This window comes from Narcine bancroftii, chromosome 6 (genome assembly GCF_036971445.1).
Source record: "Narcine bancroftii isolate sNarBan1 chromosome 6, sNarBan1.hap1, whole genome shotgun sequence".
Taxonomy (NCBI): domain Eukaryota; kingdom Metazoa; phylum Chordata; class Chondrichthyes; order Torpediniformes; family Narcinidae; genus Narcine; species Narcine bancroftii.
The window spans coordinates 164,542,649-164,561,919 of NC_091474.1; the positions used below are offsets into that span (position 1 = coordinate 164,542,649).

Here is a 19,271-nt window from a genome sequence, read left to right on the forward strand (position 1 = left end):
CGCCACTGCCTTCCATGAATAAGAACGTCTATTTCCTCTCAATCATAGATGAATACTCCCGTTTTTCCTTCGCATCCTTTGCCCTGACATCTCCACTGCCTCCGTTATCAAGGCACTGGCGCAGATCTTCACCATGTTTGGATACTCGGGCTTCATCCACAATGATCAGAGGTCCAGCTTCATGAGTGAGGAGCTGTACCAGTACCAGTTGGTGGTGCAAGGCATTGCAGAAAGTCGCACGACTAGCTACACCCCCAGGGCAAATGGCAGGTGGAACATGAAAACAGGGTAATCTGGAACGCAGTTCTCCTGGCCATGAGATCTAAAAGCTAGTCCATCAACTATTGGCAAGAAGCCCTCCCCTAAGAATGCCACGCCAAATATTCACCCTTGTGCACGACTACCAAATAAACCCCTCACGAATGCCTTTTCTCCTTTCCTAGGAAATCGGTGACTGGCATCTCCCTGCCAGCTTGGCTGACATCTCAGGGACCAGTACTCCTCCACCAATACGTGCGGATCCACAAATCCGACCCACTGATCAAGCAGGTGCACCTCCATTCAAATCCAAATTACGCCTACGTTAGGTATCCCAATGGGCATGAGGACACTGTCACAACCAGGGTCCTGGCACCAGCAGGGGTCAAGCCCTCTCATCCCAGGCACCCCTGGCCCATCCAGGATCCCCCGGGAGCCGACACCCTCTCTCTGCCTCGCCAGAGGGCCCCACTCCCCACGGAGCCGCCCCTCACCTACACCCCCACTCTAACCGACACTATTCTGCCAGCATGCCAACTGCCCCGGACCCAGCCAACTGTCAGGACCCTGCCCATATTAACCATTGACTAGGAACCAGTCCTGTGACGGTCCCAGAGGCTCAGACGACTGCTGGACCACCTGAACTTGTAGACACTACTCAGTACTGAGAACACAATTACTCATTTTAAGAAGGGGGTGAATGTGGTGATACAACCACTACACTGGCCATACTCCTACCAGCCTACTGCAGTGGGCAACCACTGTACCTGCAGGTAGGCAAACTGGGAGGCTGGCCCTACCTGCTGACAACCAATGAAAAGCTGGACAGGCTCTGTGGGACGGGCAGCATCAATAGGGAGAAATGGTCTGTCAATGTTTCTCAGTCATTTTTAATCTCTCCAGCTTTTCATGGTTTATTCAGATGTCCAATTTGTGTTTCTTCATCTCTGCATCTCGCTTTCTTTCAACTCAGCTTAAATCTACTTCTTTGACCAATCCTCTACCTCGTTCTGTATTATCTAACTTTTATTATTCTCAGTATTTTGTTTCATCGTGATCCATTATGACATTTCTCTTGGTTAAATGCAAGTTGTTCTCATTTTATAGCCCATGAGGTTCAACTGGGCATTGATATCTTCTTGCCATTTCTTATACAGATATGTCAGTATGTATCATGTAACTTCTGTACATGATAGTTTCTGAAGCGTTTGTTTTGCCAGTACATCAGGAATCTGTGGTCAGTCATCACTTTAATTTAGCCTGATTATCAGAGTTCAGTAGATCTTGGACATGATCCAGCCATGATTTGCAAGTAGCAAACAATATTTAGAACATAACTATACCAAGCAACAACCATGCGTCAAAGAGAAAATTCTTAGCTTCCCTCACCTTCAAATGCTAAACAAACACCAAGTACTCTGCCATTTAGATGAGACCAGACCCTCTTGTCAGCACAGGTTTAGCAGAATCATATACATGCATTTCAAGTGTGCAAAATTCAACGTTTGGTTATGCCAATTAAACCATTCCTAACAGAATTGTCAGCTTTATAAAACTTTCTCAAATTGAGCCAGAGAGTGACTAACAGCTGTGATTCAAAACAGATTTTTCCCATATAATGAGCCTGCCTCAAATATCCCCAATATGGCATTATCACTCAAATCATGCAATTATGCAGCAGGAATATATAAAAATAAATAATGTTATTCATACAAACTCCTTGTTTCAAAGTATTTAACATTTTATAGAAAGATATGCAAATACAACTGCAAAGATCTGAATGGCAAAAAATATTGTCCTTAAGCTTTAGTTTGTCTCCAGCCAGACTCAAGTGAGATAAAAATCTCTGGTCTCTTGTTGCTGAGAAGGTCTTTCATGAAATGTCTGAATCCAGTTCCTTGAGGCAACTTTGTCTACAGGAAATAAAAACTGCCAAGAATTCATCACTAATTGGCACTAAATTAGGGCTCTCCCTCAAGCACACAATGGGAATGGAAGAATGTGTCAAGCAGAAACATCCAGTCAGTCTAGAAAAACTTGAAAAAAAATCATAACACATTACAAGAACATTGGTTTTATCATTACTAACAACAGAAATAGTATGTGTGCTGACAGAAATCTTTCCAACCCTGAGAAAACAGCTGGTGGCTATGTGTTATTTTCTATTGGGTTTTGTGACAAAGAAATCTCAAAAAAATACATACCTAAATATTTATTTGGTATTTCAGACTGCTTAAGTGAAATGTAAAATAATTCATTTGCTATAAATGCCAACTAATTTGATAACTAACTGCAAATGCAGATTCACATGACATGAAGTCCCCAGACCCATCCTCTGAATGCCTTTCATGACTGTAGATTAAGTAGTTATAGAATAAATTGAAGCTTATGAGATCAGAGAACATTATAGCTTCAGCCCACAAAGTTGTGCTGACCTATGTAAAACTACTCCTCAACAATCTAATCCTTACATCCATAACCCTCTATTTTTCTTCCATCCAGGTCCTTATCAAAGCATCTTCTGAATCTCCCTATTATACCATCCTCCACCACTACCTTGGCCAATACATTCTAGACACTCATCAATCTCTGTGTAAAAAAAAAAAAAAAAAAAAAACTTACCTTTGACATCTCCCCAAAACTTTCCTTCACTCACCTTAAATAGAAGATCTCCGGTATTTGGTCTTGGCACCTTGATGAAAAGATGCTGGCTGTCCACCACATCTAAGTCATAGCTTATATACTATTAACTTACCTCTCATCCATGGTCACTCCAAAGGGAAAAGCCCTAGCTCTGTCAACCTTGCTTCATAAGACTTGTCCTCCAATCCAGGGTAACATCCTGGTAAAACTCCTATGCACCTTTACTAAAGCATCTATATCCTTCTTGTAATGAGGTGACAAGACTCAAGTGTGGTCTAGCCAGACTTTTATAGATCAAGATGCCTTTTATTGTCATGTTACAATACAGAAAAACAATATTACATCATATTTCCTTTTGTCTGCCGTAAAGAAAACAAAGAATTGCCATGAGCATTGCCTGGCACTCCTAACAGTAAGAGGAGAGAAAAAGTTAGTCCCTTCAAAGACACTGAGTGTCCCTGGATTTGCCTCGGGTGTCCTGCAGTCTCTGCAGCTGTACAGACTCCTGTTCAATCCATTGGCACTCTGAGTTCCAGATCCAAACCTCCAATATGATCAGAAGTAAATCGCAAAATTTTGTAGACACCGTGGCTGAAGTTAAAAAAAAATGTTGGAGAAGCTCAACAGGTGAAACAAAGGGAAAGGTACATAACCAATGTTTTGTGCTTCAGCCCTTCATCAAAGTATGAGTAAAAGCTGGCAAGCATTTGAACAAAAGGGGAGTGGGGTGGGGTGGGGTGGTAAGGCAGGAGATGATAGATGGAGAAAGGAGGGAGGGGACAGCAGCAATGAGGGAGAGGGGGGATGGTAGAGCTGTGTGGGTGAAAGAACTGGAAAGACAGGAAAAGAGGGGGGAGGGGAAAGAAAAAGCAAGCAGGTTTAATGGAAAGCTGTAAAGTCAATGTTCATGTCATGTGGCTGCAGGGTGCCCAGACGGAAAATAAGGTGTTGTTCCTCCAATCTGCGGGTAGTCATCGTGGGGCAGTAAATAAGTCTATGAATTGACATGTGAGCCTGGGAGTGTGACCCAGAATTGAAATGGTTGGCCAATGGGAGGTCGCTGTGGTTGCAAATGGAGCGGAGGTGCTGAGCTAAGCGATCTCCCAGTCTGCGACCAGTCTCTCCGATGTAGAAAATGTCACAAAGGGTGCACCAGATGCAGTAAATAAGTCCTCTGGATGTACAAGTGAAGTGTTGCTTCACGTGAAAAGCCTGTTTGGGGCCCTGGACCGAGGTGAAGGAGGAGGTGTGGGTGCAAGTGTTGCACCACCTATGGGCACAGGGGAAGGGGCCAGGGGTGTGATGGATGGGGAGGAATGAGTGCACGAGGGAATTGCGGAGGGAGCAATCCCTGCGGAAAGTTGAGAGGGAAGGAGATGGAAAAATGTGTCTGGTGTGGGATCCTGTAGTAAGTGCCAGAAATTCCAGCGGATGATATGTTGGATGCAAAGGCTAGTGGGGGGTGGTAGGTGAGGATGAAGGGGATTCTATGTTTGTTGCATGTAGGAGCAGAGGGGGCCAGAGAAGATGAGCAGGAAATGGAGGAGATGCGGGTGAGGGCTAAGTTGAATACGATCAGAAAGCTTTCTGCGCCTGAGGCCCTTCGGGAGCCAACTTTGTCCTCAGCACCCTCTGGAATCTTGGTTCCAATATCTGGTTGCCATGAGTCACTCTCCAGCAGCTTGCAGCTTGTGTAGGCCCTTCTACCACAAGTCACCAGTGTCACATTTGTGGCCCGAAATGTGAAGTTAATAAAACATTAAACACAAGTTTTATCAGGTAAACTTCTCAGTGTCTTTTTATTTTCCCGTTTCCTTTGTTCTCCTGCTTGTGTTCTTATCTCTCTCTCATACCACGTGACTTCCGGTACATCTCATACATATTCATTTTCATGACATCCCTCCTTTAATCAGAAATAAACTTTACCTTCACTTACCAATATCCCTATGAAACATACAAACATCGTAACTAATGGTAATACTATAACTCAACTACATAAAGTTTACTTCCTACAGCACTCATACATGCACTTTATGATATAAGATTAAAATACTGTCCCAAAGTTCTTATTAAAATTATGGCACAAAGTCTTCGTATCGTTTGGGCACTTTCCGGTTTCGTTTCGGCCTGCCTGCGATATTGTCGTCGCTTCTCGGTTGTTCACTCTCAGCGTCGGCAATACTGCTCGCCACGGCTTCGGGTGTTTCTGGCGCTCTAGTCACTTCATCAGGAGTGCTGGTAACTGCCTCTGGAACATCATCAGGTCTCTCAGTTTCAGCATCTTGTATTGGCCTTTCAACCTCTTCGCTCGATGTATCTCTGGACTGGTACCTTTGTACACCTGATACATTTCTCTTATACAGGACTCCAGTCGGAGACTTGACTGTCATCATACTGCCACTTCTGGATACGACAGTATAGGGTTGATGGTAATAAGGTGTGTCTAGCTTACCACCAGTTTCATGCCTCACTAGAACATTATCTCCTGGCATGATGTCTAAGTACTTGGCTCCACGTTTCGAATCTGTGTACAGCTTTGCTGCACCTTTCTTTTCAGTATTGTGGTCCCTCATCTCCTGGTCGTCTCGGATTTCCTTTATTTCTGGCATTTTTGTGCGGATTTTTCTCCCAAAAAATGCTTCTGCAGGACTTTTTCCAGTGGTTGCATGAGGCGTTGCTCGATAGACAGCCACATAAGATAGCAATGTTTCTCGCCAATTTTGTCCTTCTGCGTGTGCAATCCTCAATCGTTTTTCAATGGATTGATTTTGTCTCTTTACTTCTCCGTTGGCTTGCGGCCATTTCGGAGTTACTTTATGATGGTGGATACCTGTGGTCCTCATGTATTCCGCAAATGTCTCTGAAATGAATTGTGGACCATTGTCAGAGTATAATGTAACAGGTAATCCATATCTTGCGAATATCTCTGCTAACGCTTGTATTGTGTTTTCAGTGGTTGTGGACTTCAACACCACATACTCATAGTATCTGCTGTAGTAATCTATCACTACCATAATTGATTCACCCGTCGGTAAAGGTCCAAGAAAATCAACAGCTACGTCGATCCATGGTCCAGTCGGAAGTTGCGTACTCCGGATCGGTTCTGGCGGATTACTCCTACTTGTGATTTGACATCCGTGACAAGTTTTAACAAATTTCTCTGCGTCTTTATCACAACTTGGCCACCATACCTTGGTTCTGAGGTTTTGCTTGGTACCAACAATACCTAGGTGTCCTTCATGCGCTAAGGATACGATCTTCAGTCTCAATCTTTGCGGTATCACCAATCTGCAACCTCTTAATACACACTGTCCGATGCAACAAAGTTCGTCTCTAATGGGAATGTAAGCCTTGTGAGTACACTTGTCCCATTGTCCACTCTGTATGCATTCTCTTACTTCCATGAGTTCTGGATCACGTTCGGATTCTCTCTCGACTTCCTTCGTAGTCACAGCTTTCGGTGTCGACTGAATAGCTACGAAGCATACAAAGCTCTCTGTTTCAGTTCCCAATTCTGACTTGGATTGTGGACCACCAACCTTCACCAATCTGGACAGCAGATCTGCAATGTTTGTTTTCCCTGCAATGTGGATTACTTTATATTTGTAGGGTTGTAGTCTGAGTACCCATCTCTCTATTCTGGCACATGGTTTGGATCTAGGTGCATAGATCACCTCTAATGGCTTATGATCTGTGATGAGTTCAAATTCAATGCCGTATAAATATGCATGGAACCTCTCACAGGCCCATACAAGTCCGAGTGCTTCTTTCTCTGTCTGAGAGTATCTTCTTTCCACATCAGATAACGATCTGCTGGCATAGGCAATGATTCTCGGTCCTCCATCATGGATCTGGACCAACACGGCTCCTAAACCAACCGGGCTGGCATCCGCTATGACTTTGGTTGATGCCGCCGGATCGTAATATCCAAGAGCTTTTGCATCTGTCAGGCTTTGCTTCAGCACTGTGAACGCTTTCTTCTGCTCAGATCCAAAATGAAATGGTACACCTTTCCTGGTTAGTTTCCTTAGTGGTTCTGCCACTGTAGCAAAATTAGGAATGAACTTTGCACAAAAATTAACCAATCCCAGGAAACTCCTCACCTCTGTTGCGTTCTGAGGTGCACGTGCCTCTGCAATAGCTTTCACCTTGGCCTCTGCAGGGTTTAGTCCTTTCCGTGTAAGTCTGTGTCCCATGAAGTCCATTTCTGACACACCGAAGTGGCACTTGTTTCCATTCACGGTAAGGCCTGCCTCCTGTAGTCTAGATAGTACACGCCTCAACCGTTTGTCATGCTCTTCCTTCGTTGGTGCATGGACTATGATGTCGTCAGAAATATTGGCAACTCCAGGAATGCCTTGAATCACTCAATGGATTTCATACTGGTAGATCTCCGAAGCTGCATTAATTCCAAATGATAGTCTCTTGTAACAATACAATCCACAGTGAGTCACAAATGTTGTTACATCTCGGGAACCTGGATCCAGCTCTAATTGATGATAGCCCCATTTCAGATCAATTTTTGAGAATACCATGCTGGTAGTTAGTTCTTGAAGTATTTCCTCCATTGTTGGTATAGGGTGTCGTTCTCTAATTATAGCTTCATTGGCCATTCTCATGTCAACACATAGTCTTATGTCACCCTTTGGTTTGGGCACAATCACTACGGGACAGACCCATTGTGTTGAATGTTCCACCGGTTCAATAATGTCTTGTTCGATCAATTCTTTAATTTTGGCTTCGACTTTCCCATGAAGTCCAAACGGAGTTCGGTGCATTGGTTGTACCTTGGGTTTGACCGTTTCATCTACCGCTAGCTTCAATTGTCGACCTTTCAGCTTTCCTACTCCTTGGAAGACTGCGGGGAATTCTTGCTTCATATCCTCGTATGACTGAATTGAATTGACACAAGCTCCAATATGAAGTATTGCCAGGTCTTGCGCTGTGCTTCTACTCAGCAATGGTTCTCCCCTCTCTTCTATGACCATAAACTCTGCTTCGGTGTACTTATCTCCAGCTTCAACAGTTGCAGTAAAACATCCAATGGTCTGCAATGGCTTGGTTGCTGTGTATGGATACAGTTTCTTGGAACACTTCTTTGAGGTACAGATGATCTTTTTCTTTTTCAACTTCTCCCATAAATGTCGATCAATCACATTACTGTCACTGCCTGAGTCTACAATGACCTGCACTGTCACTCCACCAATGATCACTGGGACCTTCTCATGACGTACTTCATTCAACGTAAATTGGTAACAACTCTGTTCCTCCTGGGTATCATCATTGTCACCGTCTATCTGGCGAATGGTATCTTTCTTTCCAGGATACTTTCCTTTCCCCCAGACATTGCCTTTGGAAGTTGTACTCTTCCTCTTCTGGTCTGCATTGGACTTGCTTTTGCACTTCTTTGCAAAGTGGTCCTTACCGCCACACTTTCTGCAAACTTTGCCTTTGGCCGGGCAATATGGGTCTTTTCCAAAGTGACCTCGGTTTCCACATCGATAACACTCCACGTCATGTGTCGGCGTATATCTTGGCTGATTATGGCGATGTGAGAGCCTCTTAATTTGCTGGCTTGAGTTGTCTTTCAGGGTCATGGTATGAAATTGCCCTTCAACAGCCTCTAATGCAGGAGCAATGGTTAAAGCATCGGTGAGTTCCAACTCACTCCCTCTTTCCAGTAGACGTCTTCTGAGTTTATCTGATCTGCAGTGCTGTACGACTTGATCCAATAATTGGTTGTCCAAATCAGCTGGCATGTAATTGCATCCAACAGCTAGCTGGCGTAGTCTCGTCACGTACTGAGCAATTGTCTAGCCATCTTCTTGTCTCGTTCTCCGAAACAAATGGCGTTGAAATGTAGCATTCGGTGTCACTACATACTTAATGCATCTACCGCTTTCCGGTACTCATCCTTTCTTCCAGTATTTAAAAGTGTCTTAAATGTTTCCCGAACTGCAGCTCCTGCAGTGAAAAGAAGTAACGCCCTCCTCTGCGCTTTTTGTTCAACCGTACCGGTATCTAGAAATAGGCCACGACTGTCGGCGTAGGATTCAAATTCTTCCAGCCATGCCTTCCACTTCACACTTACAGTGCTTGCATCACCCGTTGGGTCAAAATGAGCAATTCCACTGTGTGTTAGAAAGTCACTGTCTGCACCAGCCATGAGGAAATATTCCAGCCCCAAAAGTACTGAGACAAAGAGAAAATTCTTATCACCTTGAAGTTGTCTGCAATCCTCTGTAATCTTGTTTAGTCTTTAATTTTCTTCAAGCATATCCCATCCTCGTCGCCAATGTCACATTTGTGGCCCGAAGTGTGAAGTTAATAAAACATTAAACACAAGTTTTATCAGGTAAACTTCTCAGTGTCTTTTTATTTTCCTGTTTCCTTTGTCCTCCTGCTTGTGTTCATATCTCTCTCTCATACCGCGTGACTTCCAGTACATCTCATACATATTCATTATCATGACAACCAGTAGTCTGCATCCTGTGTGAATCCTTTGACCTCAAGTCACCAACAGTCTGCAGCCTGTGTAGGTCTTCGGCTGCTGACCCCCTCGCTGGTCTGTTGCCATCATCCTTTAGGGTCATCTTCTGTGTTTCTCTTCAATGGAATGAGGGTATCCACTACATTTCTAGTGACCTGTGCCGGTCTGCTGCTCTCCTGGAGCCTGACACCCTTTGTGCTTAGCTGCCAAGCACAGGAACTGCCATCGTGGGAACAGACCCTGTGCTTGCCGGATTTTTTAAAAATCCTTTTATTGCTGTAACATTACCTCATGGCTCTTGAACTCAGTGCCCCAACTAATAAAGGCCAACCTTGAGGAATCGATGGTCCTGGACCCCTAGATTTCTCTGTTCCTCCACACTCTTAAGAATCCTGCCATTAACCATATACTCTGCCTTCGTTCAACTTCTAAAGTGCATCCCTCCACACTTATATCAGGATTGAATCCAATCCGCCACTTCTCCACCCAACTCTGAATCCTGTCTGTATCCTGTTGAAACTACAACAACCTTCCTCACTACCCACACAGCTCCAACCTTTGTATCATCTTTTTGTCAGAAATCGATTCAGTTGCATGTGATTCATTCCGGTTTTTGAGTCAAGGATAACCAGCAAAATCTTTAGCTGAAATGAAAGCATCTCTGATGCAATTCTCGCCATTCAGAAATGTGTCTGAGCTCCATGTTAAATTTTAACTCCGTGTTAAAGGCAGGCTTAGTTTTAACATTGAAGAAGATGGATGGGAGAGAGATGGATGGCTATGGATTGGGTGCAGGTCAGTGGGACTAAGCAACAAAAAAATGGTTCAGCACAGACTAGAAGGGCCAAAGGGGCCTGTGCTGTAATGTTCTTTGGTTCTATGGTTCCAACATGCTGACCCATCCCTCCATTTCTTCATCCAAGTCATTGATAAAAATGAACAGGGGACCCAGAACTGATCCTATTAGTCACTGACCTCCAGGCAAAATACTTTCCATCTACTATTACCACCCCCCCCCCCCAATTTCTCCAAGCAAGGCAGTTTTCAATTCAAGCCACCGAGTTTCCTTAGATTCCATGCTTCATGACTTGCTGAATGAGCCTACCATGGGGGACTTTGTCAAACACCTAGCCAATCTAGATATACACCACATTCACCACCTGATCTTCATCGATTTCCTTTGTTACCTCCTTGAAATACACAAATATATCATTTATAATATGAATATATATTTTATTTAAATAAATATGAATATAATCAATGTGTAATTCAAATTTATATCATCGTAACAGCAGATATTAAGATACCAGTAATACCTAGAAATGGAAAACATTCTTTTATCCATTTGTTTTATGTGGGCTGTATTAGCATGCTGAACATATATTGCCCATTCCTAATTTCTCTTCAAGAACATATTAAGAACTACCTTGATGGCTGCACACTATGTCGTGAAATTGCAGGGCTGTTCGATACATCCCAACATGTATACATGTAATAAACATATTAGAGTAATAATATATTTCCAAGTTAGAACTGTGTGATGGAGAGGGGAATTTGATGGTCCAAGTGTTCCCATCATAGTTTATGTTTATGGAAAAAAATGTTGCAGAGCTAACCCTTAAATTGATTATAATAGCTACACTTAGCTTGCTCGGTGCTCCATTATGGAGCATTTATGTGCCACTTCGATCAAGATGCTTTAATAGAAACCATTGTTGAGTCCATCAGGCACAACGATGTCTTCTCAGCAAGCATTAATTATGATTCCTGTAAAGTAAGCCCATACATTCCCAGTACTTCTAAATTCACCATCCCCCTATTAATGTTATCTCAGGGTGCAATTACACCTTGCACCCTATGCTGTAGTCCATGGCCAATTCTCCAATTGCATAAATATTGTAATCAACCAAGCTCCAGCCTTAGTACACATCCTTCAAAGTCCATATTCCCTCTCTGAGGCTCATAATAGAAGCACTGACCTCTCCCACCCAATCAAGTCTGAAGCATCCCACCCAACCTTATCTGTCACTTTTCTATTCCAATCATGCTGCCCACACTCTGCATACCACATAACTAAGGCTGACAACCCACACATGGTCCCTAATTCTGCTTTCTGTTACACCCCTCTCCCATCCCAGGGACAAAATCTAAAGCAATCTCATTCCTCTCTCCTGCTCAATAACCCTTCCAAACCCCACAACCCGGTTGGTGTTCATGTGAAAATGCAAAGCTTATATGTGAATCCTTAGGATATGTCCATTGGCATTCCCAAGGTTTGCAGCGCAGACTCATGAGCAGGACGAAGGCTGGCAGGCTACTAACTCACCTCTGGGTGTAGGCTAAAATATTCAGATGAACTCTTCCTTCACTCTTGCTGTCGTTTCTTCTTGCAGTTATATTTTGGATTGTTTAATCAGAAATGCTGGTAAATAGCCTAGTGAAGGTTAGCATGAATAAAAGCTCTCATGACTGGAGGGAGAACAAATGCTTTTATTAGCCTATAACTATGGGTTGGGTTTCACCTGTAGTCTTCAGAAGGGTTCTGGGTTTAGGCGGGATACCAGAGTTACATGTGAGCAGATGCAGATGGAGCTGGGAGCTGGGAGGTGGGGCCAGCCATCAACACAACACCCTACCAGTGAATTCCAGTTCACTGCATACCCCACTTCCTACAGAACTTTGGGTCTGTGAATGAAAAGAGAGAACGTGGATTCAGAAAAAAAGTTGAAAAATATACAGTTATTTACAAAATGACAGATTTAAGCAGTCTGAGAATCTGGAGATCCTGGTGGAGCGCCTTAGCACCAGGGGGCCTTGGACTCCTTGGGTCTCCTGGTCCCCTTGTGAAGGAGGAGAGGCGGGCTGGGTCTCTGGCTCAATGGTGGAGGGGGATGCATTTTACTCTTGAACCGGATCTCCTGAGGCCCTGACTGGGGGTGGCGAGAATGAGCTCCATTGCTCGCAGGGCACTTGAGGCAATGGACCCTCTTCCAGCGGGTGCCAGGTCCCTGATGGAGCCAGTGTCCTCCCTGCCATTCAGGTACTCCACAAAGGCGTACTTGGGATTGGTGTGGAGCAGTTTCACCCTTTCCAACAGGGGGTCGCTCTTGATTCTCCTCACGTGCTTCCTAAGAAGGACTGGACCAGGAGTGGTGAGCCAGTTTGGGAGCATAGTTCCCGATGCTGACCTCCTTTTAGAATTTAATAGGAGCTCATGAGGAATAGCATTGGTCGTGGTACATAGTAGCGACCGGATAGAGTGGAGGGCCGTGGGGTAGACTTCCTGCCAGCGTGAGTCTGGAAGGCCTTTTGACTTCAGGGCTAGTTTGACAACCTTCCAGAACATGGCATTCTCCTTTTCAACCTGCCCATTCCCCCGGGGTTGTAGCTAGTAGTCCTGCTGGATGCGATACCTCTCGCCAGCAGGTACTGACATACCTCATCACTTATAAAAGTTGAGCCCCAGTTGCTATAAATATAGCCGGGATACCCGAATGGCAAAAATGGAATCTAGGGCCTTTAAGACTGACAAAGTGGACATTTCTGGACATGGAATGGTGAACAGGAAGCAGAAGTACTCATCAATGATAGAGAGGAAGAAGATGTTCCTGTTCATGGAGGGGAGAGGTCCCTTAAAATCAACACTGAGCCATTCGAAGGGCCTGAATGACTTGATCAGGTGCACCTTTGCAGGGCAGTAGAAGTGCAGCTGGCACTCCCCACAGACCTGGAAAGAATTGGTCATTTCCCTGACATCTTCCATGGATTAGGGCAGATTGCATGCAGACAAAATAAGCCATGGGAGTGACCCCTGGATGGCAGAGACCGCAGTTAGCCAGTTTGTGCAGAGGCACAGCTTCCTCTGGACAAGGCATCTGGAGGATCATTAAGGCCTCCTGCCCGATCGACAATGTCATAATTGTAGGTGGAGAGCTCGATCCTCCAACTAGCAATTATTTTGTTCTTGATTTTTCCCCTCTTGACATTATTAAACATGAATTCCACTGAGCACTGTTCAGTGAAAACCATAAATTTCCTACTAACCAGGTAGTGTCTCCAGTTCTTCGTGGCTTCTACAATGGCTTGAGCCTCCTTTACCACGGATGGGGTCCAGAGCTCATAGCCTTGTAATGTCCAAGAAAAAAATGCAACCGGCCTGTCCGCCTGGTTGAGGATAATGGCTAGGGCTAGGTCCAAAGCGTCGCTTTCCACTTGGAAAGGTACATTCTCATCCACCGCATGCATGGTGGTTTTCGCAATGTGATTCTGGAGCTAGTTAAAAGCCGTTTGGGCTTTAGCCGAGAGGGGAAAATTAGTGGCTTTTAAGAGAGGACGAACCTTATCAGTGTATTGAGGGATCCACTAGGTGTAATATGAGAAAAACTCCAGGCATCTCCGCAAAGCATTTGTGGTCCTGGAAACGGGGAGCTCCAACAGGGCCAATAATGTCATTCCCCACCATGTAGCCAAGGATACCACGACGGTCCTCAGAACGGATTGGCAGCTGGTAATAGGCAGCTTTCAGGTCAATGGTCGAATAGACCCGATACTGCACAATATTATTCACCATGTCTGAAATTCGAGGGAGAGGGTATACGTCTAGGAGTGTATACCGATTAATAGTTTGGCTCTCATCAATTACTAGCCTGGACTTGTTTTCCCCTTTTACCACTATCACTTGCGCTCTCCAAGAGCTGGTGCTTGGTTCAATGATACCTTTGTCAAGCAGACATTGTGTCTCAGACTTTATGAAATCTTGGCCTGATGTGCTGTACCTCCTGCTCTTGGTAACAATAGGTTTGCAGTCTGAGGACAGATTCGGGAAGAGAATCTTCAGTGTGGAGAGGCTGATTTTAGGGGCCCTCCATTCCGAACCATTACAGGAGGGAGGGGACCTGAATACTCCAAGATTACATTTTTAAGGTGACACAGGAAGTCCAGACCCAACAAAACCAGAGCACACAATTTATCAAGTACACTCAGGTGAATCTTACAGAATTCTCTCCCTTCAAAAGACAGATGTATTATATAATGTTGTTGAATATGTGTAGAATGCGAATAAGATGCAAGAAATATGCGATAATTGGAAGGATACATCTTTAGCTTGTATTCTTGCACAGTTTGTGAGTCTATGAAGCTTCAGAAGAGTCTGTGTCGATTAGACATTAAGTGGAATGTCTGTTTACTATGGAGTTGCTGAACTGGTGAGGTCTGTCCTGATCTTGGACCATCAAGTCTAGGACCTCGGAGACGCCATACTCCTCACTCGAGTGGACCCCACCGTCCTGGGTTGCCCTGCGTGGGTAAGATGGTGTTGACCTCGAGGCACCCTCCTTCCTCCTCTGAAGATGATGGCGCTGAGTTTGAATTTGGGTCGTGGCAAGATGGCCACCTAGCCTTTTTGCGCCGTTTCCTCACTGCCACTGCTACCCTCCATCGGCGTGTAGTGCAGAAAGTGGGTTCAGGTGAATTCTGGGTAGATGGCTTGGGGCTGGAATTGGAGTATTGGGTAGGAGCGGTGCAGGCCACGGACTTCCCCAGGCTTCCCCTCGTGTGGCAAACCCTCGCCGAATGTCTTTTCTTGCCACAGCTGGAACACACTGAGTCTTTAGCCGGGCAACAAGATTGGGAATGCTGGCTCTTGCCGCAGAAAAAGCATTCCCTAGCCGGTCCTTGGAAGGGGTTGCTTGGGTGAGCGAGCTCACTGGCTTCAAGGTCGTTGTTCTCAAGCTTGGCCTGTTCCAACAATTTGGCCAATTCAACATGACTAGCCAGGACCTTCTTACCCGACTCGAGTAGTCGCTGCTTCATGTACCTCAAGCGGACCCCTGTGACTAGAGTGTCCTGGATATGTTCTTCTTCATGAACCCGGCCTGTAGCTGCTTCGTACCTGCACTTCTTAGGAAGCGTCCACAGATCCAGTAGGTAGTCATCAATGGTCTCTCCTGGCTGTTGGCGACATAGAGTGAGTCAGTGCCTCGTTAGGACCTTGTTTTGCGACTTCAGGAACTGAGTCTTCAAAGGCTCGATAGCAGCGCCATACGTAGAGCGTACCCTTTCGTTCCTACCCTTGAAATGAGTATGGACCTCCTCAGTTCATCAATGTGGAAGATGTCTCTGGTCGTGTAAGCCAGTATGTGAACTCTTCAGCCACGTTGAAGGACAGAGGGTCTATCAGTAGCACTTCCATTGTTTAGGGAGTAAGCAAATAAGATTGTAGTGCGTATAAAACCTCTCACGACTTGAGGGAGAACAAACACTTTAATTAGCTTTAATTATGGGTAGGGTCTCACAGTAGTCTTCAGAAAGGTTATGGGTTTAGGTGGGAAACCAGGGTTATATGTGAGTCGATGGGGGCAGAGCCAGCCATCAGCATAACGCACGACCAGTGAATCCCAGTTCACTGAAAGGAGTTCCACCAAACAAGAAAGTGACAGTCAGTGATGGGGTAGGCAATTCTAGTACCATGCTACTTTCAACATAGCAGGGCCCTCAGGTTTGTGGGGACTAGAGACGAGATGGCTGATTGGCCACCTACTGGATTGAACCATTCAGTCATGCCTGCATAGAGACTAATGCAATAGAAACATTTCTCCCAGCATAACTGACACATCAAAATAGGTATGTGATGGCCCTACATTAATTTATGCCCAAATGCATGAAAAACAGCAGACATTTGAGAACATTGTATAGAAATTATATTTTTTCCACCACCATATACTTTTTAATCATATTAGTCATTTCAGATATTTACTCATGAATAATTATATTTGTTAAATTGAACCATCCCCAAAATTCACACTTGGCAGTTTTACCGCAACCATCCTGTCACCTGAATATATTTCTAAACCATATTTTGAATAATTTCTTATCCAAGAGATTGAACGAAATAAGGTCATCAGATCGGATTATTTCCATGTCTTCTGGTGATTTAAAAAAGTTACAGATTTGATTATTTTATTGTAATGAAATAATACCATATTGTAATAAAAATGTTTTATTTGAATCTATGTCTAAGCCACCAAGTATGCAGACATGTTTCTTTGAAAATATTTACATACAAGTGCCATTATGACAGAACAGATTCTCCAGAACCAAAGCATATAAGCAGTTTTTTCAAACATCATTCTCAATCTACTCTGTTACTGTTTCATTAAGTTGCATTGAAAGATACTGAGTAGAACTGGGATTGTTGAACCAAACATTTTTTGTTTAGCAGTTAAAAATCATGATGATGGGTCCATCAACCAAATAAAAATTACACTGAAACATATTTATAAAAGAACATCCTTACATTGAGGCCACATTTTGTGAGCATTTTTACAAAACAAATGTATTGTGCTTGATGTGCAGATGGTGGGGGACACTGAGTTTTGCAGTGGGGCTTCTTCCTCCTGATTTGATAGGCTACTGGCACATTAAAAAAATGTCCAGTTGGGTTCCTGCAACAATGCTGAGCCAAAGACTTTGAAATGTATCAAAACAGCAAATGTTTAAAATTGGCGACAATAGAATACTGCTGCGGTGACTGTTAGAAACTGACGGAACAATGAGGGAGTTTAAGATGGTAGAGCCGTTATTGATTGTTTTTCCAAAAAGATGCTAAAGAAAGAACTTGAGAGTAAATTTCTGACTTAAGGCAGAACTTCTCAATCAGAAATTAACAGCAAGAATTTGGCCATGTGATCTTTAGATTTTTCAACCATTCCTTCAAATATCTATTAGCATAATATAGTGTGGAGTCTTGAGCTGTGGTGGAGAGTAAATGGTAGATGAATTTTCTAGATGGAAAAAAAAATCTACCTTGCTACTTGGTCTGGCTTTGATGTGATTCCAGACCTTCTCATTGAGGCTAACTCTGAAATGGCCAATAATAGGGATGGCCAATAAATTCTGGCCTTGCTGGTGAGGCGAGTGGCTGCACAAGTTTCAGGATTACAGTTAGCCTGGTGATGAGCATGGGTGACAGGTCAGGTGAAGAACAATCTGGACAAAAGTGGAAATAATGTCTCTCTTACTGTTATAAAATGGTCAATTATTTTCAAGAATAATGTGGGTAGTTCAAATAGATGAAGGTGTATGTTTATTTACTTAAATTGTGAATAACTCAGAAGTAATCCTGATTTGTTTTAGTTCAGAGTTCTTTATTTTTCAGTTACGTGTTTCTCAACAGCAAGAATTCTCAATTCCAAAGTGTTTGTAGGTCATAAGGCTTACAACTGGCATTGATAATATATTTTAAAAATAATTTATTGGATCAATGTACTTACTGTATTGGGAAATAATTGAATTGCACAATTCCCTTGTTCAACAATTTAATCAGCCTCTTCCACTCTGCATCGTACATGTTATTCTTTTCCCTCACCATTATAATGTCAAGATTGTATCTGCATGGAGAAAGCTAAATATTTGGATATTTCCTAAATAAACGGTCAACCAGTTTACCTACCTCGGCTGCACCATTTCATCTGATGGAAGGATCGACAAAGAGATAAACAACAGACTCACCAAGGCAAATAGCGCCTTTGGAAAACTACACAAAAGAGTCTGGAAAAACAACCACCTGAAAAAACGCACAAAGATCAGCGTGTACAGAGCCTTTGTCATACCCACGCTCCTGTTCGGCTCCGAATCATGGGTCCTCTACCGGCATCACCTCCGGCTTCCATCAGCGCTGTCTCCGCTCCATCCTCAACATTCATTGGAATGACTTCATCACCAACATCGAAGAACTCGAGCTGGCAGAGTCCACAAGCATCGAATCCATGCTGCTGAAGACCCAACTGCGCTGCGTGGGTCACGTCTCCAGAATGGAGGACCATCGCCTTCCCAAGATCGTGTTCTATGGCAAGCTCTCCACTGGCCACCGAGACAGAGGTGCACCAAAGAAGAGGTACAAGGACTGCTTAAAGAAATCTCTTGGTGCCTGCCACATTGACCACCGCCAGTGGGCTGATCTCGCCTCCAACCGTGCATCTTGGCACCTCACAGTTCAGCGGGCAGCAACCTCCTTTGAAGAAGACCGCAGAGCCTACCTCACTGACAAAAGACAAAGGAGGAAAAACCCAACACGCAACCCCAACCCACCAATTTTCCCTTGCAACCGCTGCAACTGTGCCTGCCTGTCCCACATCGGACTTGTCAGTCACCAACGAGCCTGCAGGAGACATGGACATACCCCTCCATAAATCTTCGTCCGCGAAGCCAAGCCAAAGAAGAAGAAGAACAATGTCAAGATTGTATCTGCATGGAGAAAGCTAAATATTTGGATATTTCATAAAATCGTAGAGCATTGAGGAGAAAATAATGCAGCCCATTGTGTCTGTGTGAAACAATCCATAATCTTTCCATGCAGCTATGAAAAATATTAAGGATTTTTAACTCTGTAATGAGTTTGTACCTTCTCCCTGTGTTTGCACGGCTTTCCTCCAGGTGCTCCAGTTTCCTCCCACCTCTCAATATGTACCATGATTGTAGGTCAATCATGTAATTGGGCGGTATGGGCTCGTGGGCTGAAATGGTCTGTCATCGTGCTGTATGTCTAAATTTTTTAAAATGTAAACTATGTTTGTCCCACTTATTTATAGGTTGCAATTGAATCTTTACCTTACCACCTTTTTATTTCGTATTGTAAAACTCATAATAGAAAATAAATTGGTAACATATGTCTCAGCACATTTGCCAATTATCTGAATCTTTTGTGCTCTGATTATTGACTTTCTATTAATGAAACCAGTGAATCATTATTTCTTCTGTTCATGGTGCCATAATTTTGAATACTCTGTTAAACCTCTGCATAATTATCTCTATTCCAGAGATCAATCCCAGTTTCTCCATTCTCCCCACACAAGTAAGGTCATTTGGAGCTGGCAGCCATAAC

General features: G+C 43.9%; 1 protein-coding gene across 2 annotated transcripts in view; it reads left to right on the top strand.

Annotated features, from left to right (window-relative positions):
• LOC138736682 (exostosin-1-like) overlaps window positions 1–19,271 on the top strand; it is a 441,690-nt gene that overhangs the window by 378,899 nt on the left and 43,520 nt on the right. The gene's annotated exons all lie outside the window — the stretch shown is intronic.